Below are 9,070 nucleotides of genomic sequence, written 5' to 3' on the forward strand. Positions count from 1 at the left end.
ATTTCACTAACTTTCTGCTGCTGACTGTCTGTTTCCGTCAGTAGTTTATTACTTTCCTCCAGTTGGTTGTCTTTGTCTGTCAGTAGTTTACTAATTTTCTTCAGTTTTTCTGTCAGTAGTTTATTACTTCTATCCAATTCTTGGACTTTTTTCTTCAATTCTTGGTCTTTTTCTGTCAGTAGTGTATTACTTCTATCCAATTCTTGGACTTTTGTCTTCAATTCTTGGTCTTTTTCTGTCAGCAGTGTATTACTTCTATCCAATTCTTGGACTTTTTTCTTCAATTCTTGGTCTTTTTTTGTCAGTAGGACCCGCTGATCGTGGGTCATATCCAGGAACAGTTGTCTCTGATCCTCGACCAAATCCAGTTGTGTCGCTTTTGTAGAACACAAAGAACATATGTTTAAAGGAACTGTGTGTGTGTGTGTGTGTGTGTGTGTGTGTGTGTGTGTGTGTGTGTGTGTGTGTGTGTGTGTGTGTGTGTGTGTGTGTGTGTGTGTGTGTGTGTGTGTGTGTGTGTGTGTGTGTGTGTGTGTGTGTGTGTGTGTGTGTGTGTGTGTGTGTGTGTGTGTGTGTGTGTGTGATCATAATTGTGACTGTTTCACTGATAAATGTACAGTATAATAAAGTGTAATAATAGTTTTCGTTGAGTATGTTTGTTATCCTACTTACCAAACACATGAACTGAATTCTTTCTTCTATTCTTCTGCTCTGCTGTCTCCTTGCTGAGATAAGCTTCAGCTTCAGCTTTAGCTATAGCTATAGCTCTATTGTCATCTACATAAATAGAGTTAAATTGTGTTTTGATAACAACTCTTCATAATGTTATACTGACTGGATAATATATACATTTAACATTGAATCAACTTCAGTCTTGAATGTATGTACATGAAGAAGAACAGGCATGCTAGAATCTGAACACATCAGATAAAAACAGACTTTGCATACCTATTGTAAATATTATTATATTATGGTATTATATACATATTATGTAAATATAAGCTGAATTACTGATTTGTGTGTATAATGATATCACTTCACTCTCCTCCTGGTTGCCTGCTTTTGGGTCCTATTTTGTTTGGTGCCTGACAATTGGAGTAATTTAACATTTTAATAAATAATAATAAATAAGGAAATATAATAATATATAATATAATAATAATAAAGGACTCATTTTGTATTAAAACTAGAAACATTAGTAGGCTACGAGAGGTGATTTGGGAATCTCATTACCTTAATAATAACTTGTTGGATTTGACAGAAAAGGTAATATTTGGATTCATGTATGCAAATTGCACATTCATGCAAATTGTTTTAGACCAGAAGCAATATAAGATACAATGGCTGTTTAGAAAAGAAATATTTTATACATGAAGATGACAGATTATTATTTTAATTGTTAACTACTTAAACCCTATATGATTGAACGGGGTCTCTCAGGGCTCTATACTAGTGTCTTTTCTGTTTTCTGTGGGGAAAGCTTTCGCTAAAAATAGCTGATCTACAAGCTCACAACGCATTGCATTGCGATGCGTTGTGAGCTTGTAGATCAGCTATTTTTGCCAAAGAGATGAGTGTAGACTGGGAAAAAAGGGCGTAGCACAGTTTACCAAGTATAGAGGCTTTAAAATATCAATAAGGTTATTGTTTTCTACGGTATGTATAGTAAATTCTTCCTCTGTTAAGATGGTAAAAAAGTCTTCTGATTGTGAGTCAGATCATTATTGTTAACGTTTAGATTATTAAAACACGTTTTAATATTAAAAATATAAAGCGTGGACAGTGAGAGTGGTTACACTTCAACCTGTTTCTCAGTTTACCAGCAACATGACTGGAGCTGCTCATTGATATGAGACTGACTGTCAGTCACTGTTATAGAGTAGTATCACTATGATGGACTATGATTAGGTCTCATGTTGTATTAAAACGTCATACTAAGAAATAAGTCAAAGATATGACTTTTGTACATCATGACCTTAAGAATTACCTGTGGGATTTAGGGTTATCTATGCAAATTACACAAACAATCCATCTAAAGAAACATTACACTTTAAAACCTCAAGCAATGTAGGAAAAAAATACAATTTACTGTGAAGACATTTAAAGACTAGTACTGAGTTATCTCAGGTCTGTTTCACTAAGTATAGAGGGTTTAATTGGTTAAGACTCCTTCAGTTTTTATTCTACTATGGTGAAAACATGATGTAAATCAGGAAACACATTGGAGGCCATGAAGTAGTAGATCTTATACTCACTCAACCCTAGTTCACGTTCAGATTCATCTTTCATGAAGAGAGAAAACACATGGTTGGAATGGTTAGAAAATTGCAGTTGAGTGTGAGTTTGGTTTGTAATTGTGTTTGTGTGAGTGACAGGAGGACTATGTCGTCAGCAAAGTGTGTGTGTGTGTGTGTGTGTGTGTGTGTGTGTGTGTGTGTGTGTGTGTGTGTGTGTGTGTGTGTGTGTGTGTGTGTGTGTGTGTGTGTGTGTGTGTGTGTGTGTGTGTGTGTGTGTGTGTGTGTGTGTGTGTGTGTGTGTGTGTGTGTGTGTGTGTGTGTGTGTGTGTGTGTGTGTGTGTGTGCACTCACTTGCTACGAGTGACAAAGTCACAAGTTGACACGGAACCAGTAGATTATCAACAGAGTATTATGGTGCTAGTAAAGCCTGGGAGAGTGTGTTGTTACTGTTGTTTAATGGTCGTTTGAGTTACAGTTTATATTTGGGAATGTGTTGGGATGAATTGTCTTGTAGCAGCTGTTTCTCGCCCCTCCCGTTTGTATGCGAGAGCTGGCGAGAACTTCTGGGAACTCAGATTATGTAGCAGCCTACTAACTGAACGATTGGTTTGATTTTTTTGAACAATGTCAGGCGGTCAACGGGTCCGTTGTGACATTGGCACACCTGTCAATCTCAAAGACACCTGGCTTAATATTTTGAGGAAATTGAAGGGAAAAATAAGAATTAATTAATTAAAAAATGTCGCTGTGCCCACCCACTTCGTGCCAGGCCTATCCACTAATAAATTCCTGCCTACGCCACTGCTTGTCCTGAATCTCACCTGATCACCCTAGAGGAACTATTTTTTTGTAGTTTATTAAGTATCTAGTTATTTTTCCATCAGATACTACACAAAGTATTTATACTCAGCACCATACCATTACCATTTATTTGGCGCTACAAAAAATATTTAGAATAATTTTTATTTGATAATCATGTGTGAGTCTAACTACCATTTAACTGGGTCTGGAAGATCCTATAGCACAGCGTCATACAAACATACATGACAGATTAACATGATCACATTATTGTAGGATACATGGTTACATTCTGAGGATAATTCCTTTTAACAGGACGTTCATGAAAGTCCTTGCAGGCTTGTTTCCAATGAGGGCCTGTGAGCAATTAGGGGTTAAGAGTCTTGCTCAGGGACAAATTTCATTTCATTGACACATATGCTGGCGTGGCCTGGAATCGTACCTGGGGCAACCAGGGCCTCTGGCTCCCTGTACTTTTGCTCACTAACCACTCAGCTATGGCCACCCCTGCTGGATCTATGTTCTGCCATGTAGACCTATAACAGACCTATACTATGTAACTTTATTAGTAATAAAATGTTATTTTGACCAATCTGTATGGTAGAGTATGTTAATACAGTATAACTGGTGGTTATAACCACAATGCGGTGATGGTTGTATTTGGTCTCCCTGCTCTTCTGTTGAGAAATGGTAAGGTCTGACCTACTGGTGGACAAGTGGTACTGCAGTTTGCAGTTTAATGCATTCTCCTAATATGATTGGATGACTTGTCATCAATGATGTCATCATCAGGTGTCAACTGGAGCCCAATCTGGGAACCCAGAGCCAGTGAGAATGAAAAACAGCGCCCTCTGCTGTTTGTACTATCGCAGAGCAGAATCTGTTCTTGAGAGATTAACTGGAGCCAAATCACACTGATATATATAATAATAGCCATTATATGAAAGCACAGTGTAATTTATACATAAAGAGATAAACATGATTACATAATTATATACATATCGTTGCCGTCGGGCAGAAACCTTGTATCTCCGTATTTATCATATTTTAACTTTTTATGTTTATTAGTTTTTTTCATAAATGAATGCCATACTTCATCAGTGTTGCACAAAAAATGCAAAAAGACGATCTACAAGCTCACAGCGTGCTCGCAACACATCGTGAGCTTATAGATCGGCTATTTTTGCTAGTTTAAAAAATTGTGAAAGTGGTTAAGTTTGGGTTCTATAGATATTTGTTAAAAAGTATTAACAATAGCTTGTGACTAAATAATAACTACATTAGATCCATTAGAACACATATTCTATTTTTTTCATCCCCTGAAAAGTAACAGTTTTCAAGGTTTCCATCCGACAGCTACAATATCACGGTTAATGATAATGCACAGTGACAGTAGGTCACTCACGCGTTAATCCCACAGCAATCTCCTCCTCCTGTTCTCCATGTTTGACCTGACAGATGTAAACTCCATCATCTGTCTCTCTGTAGTCTCTCAGTGTCAGAGACACATTGCCTTTCTGCAGCTCCTGGGTGTTCAGCCTCAGTCTGCCCTCGTAGCCCCTCCCCTCTATCACCTGACCATTCTTATACAGGTAAATACACTCTGACTCCTTAAACCACCTGATTGTCATGGAAGACGCGCTGGTCTCAGGAGAGAGGTAACAGGGGAGGTAGACATTATCACTTAGACTCCAACCCACAGCATAGCCTTCAGTGACGAGTTTAAAGTCACCTGGAATAAAGAAAAGACACGGTCAGTGACGTATGAAAGAATTGCTGATCATTTAAACATAGCCATAATTAAGAAGACATGCAGTGATGAAACCAACACTTTTACAATGACACCCCCCTAAACACCACACACACACACACACACACACACACACACACACACACACACACACACACACACACACACACACACACACACACACACACACACACACACACACACACACACACACACTCAAAGCAGCTCTTGCTACAAGGAACAAACATAATAGCAAGGCAAAGTTTTGCTTTAGCTAATTAAACACTGAACAGGACTGAAATTAATAAAAAATCTGATAAGCTTCTGTCTTGGTCTGTATGACTTTCACCAAGTTATGTTATAGTTACTAGCTGCCTACAAGTATAGCATCTTTAATCCACTGACCCAAAGCTTTTTGGATCAACAACAATGCAATTATTTTCTAGGGCTTTAATGTACTGTATGTACTGACAGATGAACTCCAAGGCTATTCATAAAACATTCAGGGCTATTAGCTCCGACAGTTTAGTAGTAAGTATAGTATTTGTTTCCATCAGATACTACTACACAAAATATAATACTCAGTACTAAAGTCTCACTCGTAATATAAAGGATTTCTCACTCAAATTCGAGCTAGATTACTGTCAGTGGTGAAAACACTAGAGTAAAGATATAGTGAAGCAAATTTAAGCAAAGGTCTGGCTGCATGGTCTGTCTGTGAATGATAATGTTTATGTATTATTGCTTGAAATGTGAACCACATATCTCCCTCCTACCCCATATCAGTTGATGATGGTTCATCTATTAAGAAATAAAAAAACTGTTATGACCTACCATGACCTCTGGCCTCTGCCATGTCTCCTGTATAGAAGAAAAATATCCAAATGACCACAAACATTCATAACATTCATCTGTAAATAGTTTGTGATTTCGATTTGTGAGCTGCATATCTTCTTCATGAGCATGAGATGACTTTCGGTCGGTCACAAGTAACCAACAGTTCGAACCGACCGCTGTTTCCTGCCCACAAAATCTGAAACCTACAGTGGTTCTGCAGCCAGATTTGTTCATCATTAAAAGTTGAAAAATGTTAAGAGAATCTCTTACCTTTCACTGCTTGGCATATGCTTTAGACTTGAAAAACAAATTCATACAAATCCTCACACATTACTGACTCCTATACAACTAACCAGCATGAACCGAAGTGTAAGTAGTAATGTTTCTCATCCGTAGTTAATCATTAACTTCCAAGTAGTCAAGTCACAAGGTAACAGATGATTTAGGTTCACTACTCCACTCGGGGTCATCGTAGAGCAGTAAAGGTGATAATGATTCATGTGGCCTGCGGTAGTTGTAGATCCATTATAGACACATTGTGCAGTGGATGCTTTGTTAAGTGCAGAACATAATTTGTGAAAGTACATTTGTAGAACTTGCGCACAGATCCTAAACTGTCTTTATTGATGCAAAAGAATGTTTGGATCTGTGTTGGATTTTATTCTGTCTTCCACAGTATTAATGTCAGCAGTGTGTTTCTATGAGGCCTTGTATTTTCACCAGAGCCTAGAATAACTGCCAATGACCCTGACTCATTGCTAAGTGGCAATGCAGTCTGGACTACAGGAACTGACATGATTACCTGTCCATTATTATCAAATGTTGTTACTTTGCTGTCTCCGGCAGTAAAAAAAAGAAGCATTTTTAGTGCTGCAATGGACCATATTTATAAAGTAGCAGAGATGTAGCTGTATGAATGTGTGTGTGGACGGGGTGTGGTTTTATCTTAGACCATGGCTTGCATAACAGTGCCTTGATCACAACTCTGCAATTAATATTAATTACGCTTAATATCATAGAAGACAATATGTATACCTCCTGGAGAACTAATAGCCATGTACTGTATGGGTACTTTATAATAACTATTGCTGCTGTATCTAGGCTGTTCAAAAAGCTGCGAGGAGCTAAACATGAGAGTGAGACACTGTAATGACACACACGCACAATAATCCAGGTTCACTCCAATCCTTGCGTTTGATCATTTATTCCAACAACACGTTACAGGTAAATAGTTCCCAGCAAACTATTATAGCCAAACATGGATGTTACTGTGTTGTGATATGATACGTCACATATCAAGGGCGCTTGGGTGGCGCAGTGGTAAAGTCCCTGCCAACCACCACGGAGGTTGTGGGTTAGAATCCGCTGTGGCGCAACCGGCTTTGTCGGGCGTTTATGCGAACACATGCAAACACAATTGCCCCGTGTTCGGGAGAGGGAAGCCGGGCGGGGAGGCTGATAATTGTCATTGCATGTACTCCTATGGGCTGGGGCGGCACCTGTCAGCAGGGAGTGTTGGGCGGGAGGAGTAGCATGAAGGCTCTACGTCCTCCCGGTGGGGGCTCCTCACTGTGAATCAGTAGGATACAACAGCAGGGAGTCAGGGACAACACAGAAATGTGTGTGGGGAGAAATTAATTGGCATAATGACAAAATGTTTTAAATAAATGTGTTAGCTGGTGGGGGGAGTGTAGCGCCCAGGATCATTTAGAAAATTGGCACCGGGTGAAAAAAGGGTTACAAAATCGTGGGATAAAAGAAAATTAGTAAAAAAAATATGCGTTACGTTACGTTATTTGCGTTAGTTGCAGTCAACAGAAATCATCGGCTCCCACGCTCACCCCCTCCCTATCCAAATTCCCACACTATAGTGCCCAGGTGAACGCCATGATTGTTATTAGCGTGGCAGGGACCCAGCTCCTGTGATCACGCCCACCAGGGGCGGCCATAGCTGAGTGGTTAGTGAGCCCGCCTAGGGAGCCAGAGGCCCTGGTTGCCCCAGGTACGATTTCAGGCCAGACCAGCATATGTGTCGATGAAATGAAATTTGTCCCTGAGCAAGACTCTTAACCCCTAGTTGCTCACAGGCCCTCATTGGAAACAAGCCCGCAAGGACTTTCATGAGCGTCCTGTTAAAAGGATTTATCCTTATCCTTAACCACCTACTACCAGTGCAGTGCCCAATCTGTCAGTCAATGTGACATACCTTACGTCAATAATGGGACTAAGCCTAGGACTAAGCCTAAAACCCAGTCATCAGTCTGATATGCAGAAATAGCAGAACTAGCACCAAGCTAATAAACAATAACTGATAGCAGTAACATTGTACCTATGATTTATTAGTGGCAAGTATTTTACTGAGCAGCAAATATAACATATAGAGTAACATTAAGCATCATAAGCTACAAGACAGAAGATTAACATTGACTAACCCCTGTGCATGTGTCGACATTTCATAGAGAGCATTTCGTTGCTCTCGGGTGGAAACCATATAAGTCCAAAAGCGTTGTTTTACAAACATTTTAAAGTAGTGAAAATAGCAGATCTACAACGCATTGCGAGGCGTGAGCTTGTAGATATGCTATTTTCACTACTTTTCTGCGACACACTCATATATTGAACTAGGCTAGGGCATTAATTCACGAAAAAGGTTAAAATATGGAGATAAGAGGTTTCTGCCCGACAGCAACGATTTATTGTTGAAGTCCATGGAGCTGCATTGTGTTGTCCTGCTCCACATCAGCAACTTTGATCCAGTCATTGTTCTGTTCTGTTGACATTTTAAAACTGTGTTCAGCATGAGATGTGATGAACAACAGAATCACAATATGTAGTGGAGGCCTTCATCTGGTGTAAAACTACTCTGCACTTGCTTATCAGACATAGAGCTGCTTTGCATGAAGCTACAGCAGAACTACAGTACAGTATCACTCATAATATTCATATGAAATAGACATTGTCCTACTGTACCTCTACTGGCAGACTTCACAGCATCAAACCTGAAGTGTAACAGGTGTGTCACTTGCCTTGCCAGAAACCACCTTGTTGGAAGAGCTTTAAATGGAATAATTGCTTCATACTGAACAGACTTTATGTTTAATGCTGTCCTCTGCCCTACAGAGACCATATAGAACTGCTAACTATGTGAGTAGAGACTCCTAACCGTTGCTAGTATCATTTGGTAACATGTATGAGGAAATGTTTTGTTTCTAATGGAATCTAAACTTTTCTAGAACCTGATGGATGCCACTATGGAGCCAAAACAACAGCCAGCTTCCAACAAGTCTGGTCTCTATTTTCAATATAGATCTGATATTATACAAATTCAATTTGAATTGTCACCATAATTGAAAAGCAAGTCTGTTTATACTCTATCGTGAAGTGAAGTGCATTCAGTGGCTAGAATGAAATACATCTCTCTGGGTCAGCAGGAATGGAATAAATATGT

This window comes from Gymnoscopelus braueri (genome assembly GCF_963280865.1).
Source record: "Gymnoscopelus braueri genome assembly, chromosome: 11".
NCBI lineage: Eukaryota > Metazoa > Chordata > Actinopteri > Myctophiformes > Myctophidae > Gymnoscopelus > Gymnoscopelus braueri.